Source organism: Pteropus alecto, unplaced genomic scaffold (assembly GCF_000325575.1).
Source record: "Pteropus alecto unplaced genomic scaffold, ASM32557v1 scaffold10, whole genome shotgun sequence".
Lineage (NCBI taxonomy): Eukaryota > Metazoa > Chordata > Mammalia > Chiroptera > Pteropodidae > Pteropus > Pteropus alecto.
The window spans coordinates 9,049,046-9,058,586 of record NW_006431210.1 but is presented as its reverse complement, the minus strand read 5'-3'; the positions used below and the strand labels follow the sequence as shown (position 1 = coordinate 9,058,586).

At 35.0% G+C, this 9,541-nt stretch overlaps 1 pseudogene; it reads right to left on the bottom strand.

Moving 5' to 3' along the window:
• Positions 1-7,253: 7,253 nt before the first annotated feature.
• LOC112470335 lies at positions 7,254-7,372 on the bottom strand (annotated as a pseudogene).
• Positions 7,373-9,541: the final 2,169 nt, after the last annotated feature.

Genomic DNA, 9,541 nt, shown 5'->3' with positions numbered 1-9,541 from the left:
TAAATTTTTAGAAACAGAATGCACTAGTGTAACCAACTCAGATCATAAAGTCTCATTCTTGTTTTATTTTGCATTTCTCTGATTACTGCTAACATTCACTTGAATTCTTATTTCTTATAAAGTAATTATCATATTTCTTATTCTTTGTCCATTTCTTATAAAGTAATTATCTTATTTCTTATTCTTTGCCCATTGTTCTGTTAAATTCCTTTTTAAAAATCTTTCTGCTGTACAAGTGTTTCTTTTACATTCCAGAAGTTAGTCACTAGTTTTACATGTTACAGATGTCTCCTGCTGGCCTGCCTTGGCTCTTTAGGTATTTTTAATAGGTATTAGGGCTGTAATAGGTAGAAAATGGGAGACCATTTGTGTTTCAAAAATAGGGTGGGCCAGTAAAAAGTCAGGTGCCTGGCCTTTAAAGCAGAAAACTTTTTCACCCCATCACATTCAAAGTAGTGCAGACTCTAGATAGCAGAGATTATAAAGGGCCTTATTTTATTCATGCAAGTTTTAAAACACCATCTCTGTGGACTTCTGCAGAAAAGCTATAGAGAAAAAAGCATACTGACATATGAACACAAACTTCAGCTGATCCAGTTTAACACCTGTTGTTCCTTTTCATAAAACAAAGTTGTCTACTTGGCAAATATAATTGCTTTACTTTTATTCTATTGCTATGCTCATCTCTTTACTCAAGGGTCTCTGATTGACAGCTTGATGGCTGCTAAATGGGTTTCGTTAGAGTTAGATCCAAGCGAGTCCACTAAATTAATTGAAAGAGCTGTGTATTTTAGACCACCTGTTCCTCAGCTGTCTTAGAGCTTACCAGCATGTCGGAAAATCCACTGAGTTTAATTTACCTTATTTTTTGAAACCAAACAATCAATCAAATTTCTAGAATATAAAAGGGAAATACGGCATTTAATTGGAAATTGAGCAAAGATAAACCTTTTGGATTCCAATGTACCTTTTACTCTGATGCTTACAATAAGCCACCATCCAATGAAAAGCAGTATATCCAAGGAACTCTATCAACAACTGAAAATTATCAGAATGACCTCTGCCTGAGAAGGAAGAAATACCTTCCCCAGGCTCTAACGAGCAGCGTTTACACAATAAGTGAGCATCTCTTATTCCCATATGGAGGTCTGGTAGCACACACACGCAGACCACAGACCGTACCAGGCAGCCAGCAGATGCTGGAATTCCTAGGCAGTAAAAGCAGCCCCTCCTATTAAGGTCTGTAAAGCTCCTTGGGCTGGGCTCCCATTCCTCTAAGATGCGCTCATAGAGATAGGCACGCCTGCCTTCAAAAGGCCACAACACAGGGCTCCAAGAAGTGAAGGGAATTGAAACAGTTGATAAACTGCACGAGAAAGAACAGAATTCCCAGGGAGGTTGGTTGCCAGAAGTGATCTCATTTTCTGACATTGCAGGAAGACAGCAATGTTCCAAAAGATACTGTTCAAGAAAGGAAATACGTGGGTTCTCCCCTCCCTCAGATATCTTCATTTCACAGAGGCAGAATTAACAGCTTAAGGGAAATAGCAGATGGAATAGTATTGGTGGAAAATAAATGTTCGTTGAATAAAAAAGGGACTTGAATACAAGTATGGCTGGTCCTCAGATAACATCGTATTATTCAATGTCATTTGGTTATGACATCGATGAGATGCTGTAGGACTTAACTCTTCATTATATCAATTAGCCTGTGATAAAATGGTTTTCGTTTATATGTTTCACTAAAAGTGGAAGAACCTACGATGTCATTGAGTGAGACTTAGAAAATCTGCTCTATCGATAGATGTGTTGGTAAGGTCGAAACCAAAGCTTTCTTCTGTCTACTGTCCTTTCCTTAGATATTACTCATTATTTGCTATGACCTGTTGTAAGCTCTAACACTAAAATTTGAACCCATAAACTTGCATATGATAATTACTTTATAAGCTAAGAATTATCTTGCTCTCTGAATCTGGGATGTGGGGCCTGGTACTGTAATAATCTTTGTGTTTTGTTATCTCTTTGAACTCTTCAAATGGGAGATTATTAAGATTATTGTAGAACTAATGCAGTATGTATCTGCGGTACCCAAGGACATATACTCAATCCAGTGAGGGAATCCTGGCATCACCTGCTGAAGGAGCTTCCACTCTTGATTCAAGCTGGAATTGCCCAGGAATCAAGAGGCCTTCTAGCTAAAAATGGGTAGAATAAGATATTAAGGAGGACTTAAAAATTTTCTTTTAATTTTTTTTATTGTGGTAAAATATATATATCATAAATTTGCCATTTTAACCATGTTGAAGTATACAACTCAGTGACATAGTCAAAATATTGTACAACCATCACCACTCTCTATTTCCACAACTTTTCCATCACCCCAAACAGAAACTGTGTACCCCATCAAGCAGTAACTCCATTTGCCTTACTTCTTGCTTCTGGAAACCTCTAATCTACTTCCTGTATCTGTGAATGTTCTTATTCTAGATATTTTATACAAGTTGGAGTCATATAATATGTGTCCTTTTGTGTCTGGCTTATTTCACTTAGCAAATTATGGGTGTCTGGGAGTTCATGTATCCTTGAGGCAATATCGTAAAGGTGGACTGCTATCCGTGCAGGCGATATTACTTCTGCTATTTTCTGCTCAGTAGAGAGAAGAGATTAGAAACCATTTCCCTGATCAGTAGTTACACATCTGGTACCAAGACCATGTCGATTTGCTTAAGTAAAGACACATTTCTAGAATAGCAGCAGTAATTGCCATCAACTAGTGATTAAATTTTGACCAACCTTTATTCACCAAGATCCTATTGCTTAATCAGTTCACAACACTGGGGCCTTCAAGAAGCATGTAAAGGATGCCATTCTTGTCTGCAGCTAATTCTGGTACCGAATACTGCATTAGTAAGAGCTCAGCTGTAGATAACAGAAACACCCTTGATAGATACGGGATGTAATTCGTGGAATTAAAGGCTTACGATATTGTTGGAAGAACCAGGGGAGCAGTCTTCGGACTGGGCCTCTGGGGACGATTCTTAGAACAACACAACACACTGGCTCATAAAAAAAACCTGCTTCTTTAGCCTCAGCCAAGAAACTGGAAATCACAAGCAACTGTGCCAATTTGTAGGAACAAATCTTAGTTAAAATCTGGGGAACAGAAAGCTCTTACCAGAACCATTGCTTTTAGAAAACATATCACCTTATTTGTGATCTAGGTTACCAGAATTGGCAACAAAATGAATTTTCTGGGCCAGGATATTCCCTTTGTGAGCAGGACCTCCAAAGTGGACACCTAGCATACTAAATTCTTATTTAACTCCAAATTCAAGTTAGAGAAAGCGTTTTTAATTAATGGAAACTAAATTGTATCCAGACTCCTAGCTATAAGAACAAGTATAGCTTTTATTTTTTCATTCTCTGCAGTTCAGGAAGTTATTTTAGAAAGTGTGGAACACATGGTAAGTGAATGAATCTGAAGTCCCCCAGAAAAGGTAACTCTAGCTCCATAATATCTTTTAAAAGAATTCATAATGCATATAAAAAGGTGAAAATTTCTAGAGTTTGAGCACAAGGTAATAAATTAGACCCGGATCAGAGTGATAATGCATGCAATACTGGATCTTATTATATCTCCACAAAGGAATCATCAAAAGCTAGATAAGTGATCTTTGGATTAGTCATTGTTTCAATAATAGTTATTAATACCTAATATTGTCTCAAAGGCATTAAGCTATTGTGTGACATAAATTGATTTTTAGAACAATGAATTGCTTTGTAACCCTTTTTAGAAATAAATGTGTAACTTAAATTCAACTCATTCAATAAATGTAAAATAAACATATTTTTGTGGGCAGGGTATAGTTGGGCCTTGCTTGTCTACTAACAAATTGGATTATAACTCTTCTATGAGTGAATTTAAAAGAAAAAATAGGTTAGATACACATAAAATGCACACATTTGAAATTCAGGTCAAATTTCAATCAGATTCTAAGATGGTCACTTTTATTATATTGGAAATAGTGATGACTTACTGTTGACCATAACAAGAGCTAACACTTACTGTAGGCAAGTCCCTAATTTAAGTATACCATCCATATTAACCATTTAAGTATTAAAATAACACTAGAAGGTGGGTAGCATAGATATAGAAACTTCACACATGATGAAAATAGGGCCTCGCAGATAAGAAGTGTTCAAAAAATTTTGAATTTTGGAAATCTGTCTCCAGTGTCCTTGGTTTTGAGCATTAGACTGTTCCAGCTGACACTGGAAACTAAAGGAAAATTTGACTGAAATTCAGTGAGTTGGAGAATGAAGAAATAATTTTTACCCCTCTTCCTACTGATCCTCGCTCCTTCAGGTAGCCTTAGGCCTCTGTGCTGTTAGGGAAGAGGAAGCAGTCATGTTTCCCGCTAACCCAAGACAGGTTCCTCTGTGGTTCCTGGTTATATCTCTAAGTCAACAAAGATTAGTAAGTATTTTGGTTATCTATGTTTTCTACAACATTTTCAGTGGAGGGTATAATGGTGGACTTCAAGTTCTGAACTTGAAGGCTAAGTAACATCCATTTCATTTCCAACCCATATCTGTCCCTGTGTATCACCCTGTATTAATAAAAATAAATTCCCCAACTCTGTTCCCGACATCTTCTCTATTAGTTAGAACATGTGTTTCCCCAAACTGACTTGATCTTGTTTACAGGTGTGCTTATCATTATGAAAACATTGCTTAAAGAGTGATCAGGAGAATTGCCTATATAATTCCATCTCACTTGTGCCCTAGATTATTTTTGAGAGCATACCTAATGTATTCATACACTGCTATGCTTTGCAAAATGCCAACACTTCACAGGCTTTCCTAGACATTTTCTACATTCTGTCAATATCTGCCATTTAAAAAATGTTTCCTTTTCTCTTGATTTCAGAATGATTTTTTTTACTGTAATTTTTCTTTAATGTTTTGTAAATTATATACTCCTTTTCTCTCTTAGTATGTAGGCCTCACATCTTAACATCAGACAGGCATACCTCAGAGATATTGTGGGTTTAGAACTAGACCACCACCATGAAGCAAATATCAAAATAAAGTGAGTCACGCATTTTTTTGTTTTCCCAGTGCATGTAAAAGTTGTTTCCACTGTACTGTAGTCTATTAAGTGTGTGATAACATGTGTAAAAAAAATGTACATACCTCAATTTAAAAATACTTTATCGCTAAAAAATGCTAACCATCATCTAAACCTGTTGGAAAACTGGCACCAATAGATTTGCTCCATGCAGGATTGGCACAAACCTTTAACTTGTAAAAAACGAAATGCAATATATATGTGAAGTGTGATAAATGAGGAAGCCGGTTCTTACCTTCCAAAGTAAATCGTTTTCCTTTCCCTCTTGTAAACAATACTTTGATGGTAATTGTTTTGATCAGTCAGTATTTATTTATATTTGTCCATATTTACTACTTTCTTTACTTTTCATTCCCCCTGGCATCTTACACTTTCCATCTCGGATCACATCCTTTCTGCACTTCCACTGAGTGTTTTAGTTCGATTATCTTATTTCTAGAAGTATTTAAAACAACTTATAACATATCTTGCTTCTTTAATATATAATTTCAAGCCTTGCAGTCAATTTCTTGAAAAAGATTAAACATTTTAGAGTTGGATAATTCTAATATCTGTAATTTTTAAGCTCTGATTGTGATGTCTTATTTTCTGTTGACTATCTTATGTGCCCTTTCTGTGTATTTTGTGACATTACCCCTCCCCGCTACCACCCTGCCCGTGAGCTACTACTATATGCATGAGAATTTTTTTGGAGTCTAGAATAATGTGGGTTTTTCAGTAGAGAACTTCCATCTGTTTCTGCACGGTGCCTTGAGGGACTGTGCATCAAAAATGACTATAAATTAAATATTTGGTTTAATTACTTTTAGACCATTCAGGCAGTTTGAGTTTCCTCTTCTGGTCAAGTGCCTGCTTAAGTCATTTGTCCATTTTTCTACTGGATTTCTTATCTCTTTCATATTGACATTCTAACTCTTTTAGATAAGACTATTTTGGGTGAATGTGGCACAAATATTTTTTTCCCAATATGCAACATGTCTTTTCATTTTCTTTATGGTAGTTTTTCAGAAATAGAAGTTATTCATTTTGACACTGTTGAATGTATTGAGTATTTCTGTATTTTGTTGAAGGACTGCATCTCTACTTTTATGTTATAAATATAATTAATATTTTTCCTAAATGTTTTATAGTTTTGCCTGCACATTTAAGCAGTTCACCCACACAACTTTATATAAAAAGTAGGAATTGAAATTTAGTTTTTTTTCTTGTATGTAAATTATTATAGATGGTACTATTCACTGAGTGATCTATCCTCTCCCCACTTATCTGCAATATCAGCATTGACAAGCACTAGATTTCTATATTGTCATCAGTCTCTTCCTAGACTTTTATTTTTTTCATTGGTCTATTTGTTTATCACTGAGCCAAGATCTTTGGCTCTGTTTCTATCATCATGTTTTCCTTTCCTGTCTCTAGTCCTTAATATGTTCATCTATCAAGACATTTATGAGTATAGTTCTTCTGGCTCAACAGTTTCTATCTGTCTACAAGTAGATGCTCTCAGCTAATGATTCTGTTTTCTCCCTCTTGAAATAGCTACATTTGATCTTAAATTATTGAAGCTTATGGCTAAAACATCTAAGTCCATTTGATGTTGTGGACCCTTCTCAACAAGGGCTTAAAAATAAACTTTAAAGGAGGAATGGAAATATGATTATGTATGATTTGCTTAAATTAAAGGAGATTCCTCCAGGAATCCTGGGGGACTTACCACTTCTCTGAGACTGAATCTTGCTCAAAAATAAACCTCAATTTGTTATTTCTAGTCATGGTTTTCCTGATACTAAGTTAAGAACTAGGAGGCCAATAATAGAAACACATCAAAACCTAAAACCAATCTAACAGTTTCTGCTGCAGGAATTTAGAGTAGAGAAAAAGTAGTATGAGAATATTCAGCAAAAATTCAGTCTCTTAGGGAATTAAAGGAAACATCATTTCCCGAAAGAGCTTAACTTTAGGTTAAAAATTTTAAACTTATTTCAGTAGCTTCAGTTCATCTTAGAATACTGATTTTTCCCTCTTCTATTTGTAACATCAACATAGCTCAGCAAATTTTTTGTCTGAGGAAAATCTATTGTTTTATTTATTTATTTTTAAATTTTTATTTATTTATTTATTTTAACACCTACAGCACCTGGTCTTCCTAGGTGGTCTCCCATCCAAGTACTAACCAGGCCCAACCCTGCTTAGCTTCTAAGATCAGATGAGATTGGGCTTGTTCAGGGTGACAAAGCTGTAGACTGAGGAAAATCTAAACCAGAAGTAATTCTATCTTTTTCTGCTTTACAAATATAATACGAACTTAGATTGTGACTTTCAGAAGTCAAATGTACTGGCTCAATTTTATACTAATGGTCCCCATTTTAATGTTATATTTCTAGCCATATTCTCAACCAGTATTTACTGGGTACCTCTTTTTTCATCAGGGCCTTCTGTAGGTCCAGCATTAGATAGGAAATTCAGATATAATATTTTACTCTTAAGAGGATGCAGCCTAATAGAAAAGAAACATTCAGCTTCTGGTCCTTAAATATTCAGAATTTGATTTGTTTGGTATATTGTCTCTTGGTATTATAAAACAATGACCAACTTATTGAGACACTAAAGTCAACATAGACCTAAAATTATTTTAAATATTCTTCAGTAAAGAAACCTAGCTAGCCACAATGTTAGTTTCTGAAAACAATGGAGATTCAGTTATAGTCCTAGAGTCTACTGGAAGAGATGAATATCTAAACAGATTATTGTAAAATATATGATTAAGGAAAGCCCTTAACAGATGAGGATGAGCCAAGTAAAGTTTCACAGAGTAAGTATCAACTGAACAGAGAGAATAAAAGCATATAGAGAATTCGGTAGAGCAAAATCTTTCATGTGAACACTTATTGGGAGAAGAGGAGACGGGGAGGGATATAAACTGGTAAGGTTACATGGGCCAGACCCAAGTTTTCTGACAAAGTACACAAGATTCCACTGAATGATGAAGAGTAAATGTCTGGAGTAAGCATTTTTATAAGAAGTATGGTTCTCTCTCTAGATAGATGCTTCAAACAGCACTTAATTCATACAGATATACTGGAACATTCTGTCTTTGATGAAGGAGGAACTGATTTTTAAACCACTGTTAATGTCAAATGACATTTTGTAGCTGTCTGCTAGTATGTATGAACTGTCAACTCTCATTGATGTTTCCTTGTTCCTTGGGGTCTCTCTTTTTTAGATGTTATGATCCTACAACCAGTAGACTTCTTGTGAAGAGTATGAAGATTATGTGCCAACTGGAGGATATATGAATTCTTTTTCTGTCACTTTCCTATTGATTTTATTTAAATAAATCTTCCTAGTTCAAGGAAGAAAGCTTTGATCATTGGGAGTCCCCAAAAAGACTAAAAATGGCACTGAAGTTGCTTTTGTGTAGAGATAACAAACATAATTGGCTCAGTTATAAATAGTTATGTCTGTGGTATTAGAGCACTGGATTAGGTATGTAGGAATCCAGCTGTCCCTGACACCTCACTTTATGAATTAACCAGAAAATGAAATAATAGAGACAAGAAAGGCTAAGGAGTCAAAAGTAAGGAGTGAAAACAGAAGGGTTTAAAAGATACTTTCCAAAATTACATCTGGGGGAAAAGTTACACTGATTTAGCATGGGTAATTGACAGGGCTGAACAGAAATAGTTCATAGCATGCCCTTTACACCCTGAGTTCACACTTTTTTTGAGTTAAATAACTGGCATGGTCTTGCACAATAGTCAAGAATGGCAATTATCAATATATTGATAAGCAAAAACTCAGCATTTTAAAATTACGAACTTATTCAACACAGGGAATCTGCTATTTACTAGGCACTACAGATAATAAAGCAAGTCCTGTACTTCAGTAGACTTACAGCTGAAAAGTAAGAAAACCATTTATTTATTCGTTTTTTAACAAACATTATTACACCTAAAGACTTTTTTTTAAGTAGGGAGAATATATCAGATAGTAAAAACAATAGGTTTTTTACTTCTAAGGAATTACTTTCTAAGGGGAAAGAAACAGTAAACATAACCAATCAAATAAATATATAGTATAGTTGCAGATGAATGCTAAGAGAGAAAAAAAGAATGATTGGTTAGAAGTAGGAGAAACTACTTGAGAATATGAGGTAAGGAAAATTCCTTTGAGAAGATATTTGAGTTTTGACTTGAGGAATTATAAGGAATCACCCATACAAAGTTCTAGGAAAAGAGTGTCTGAAGCAACCAGAGATGCTAGCATTTGAAGAGTAAACTAACTTGGCATGTTTGCAGAACAGAAAGAAGCACAGAGGCTACTTTAAGGAAATAAAAAAGAGAGTTTTATGAAAAAAAAAAAAAGAAAGAAAGAAATCAGGGAAGTAACCAGAGATCTGTTAATGTAGTTCTG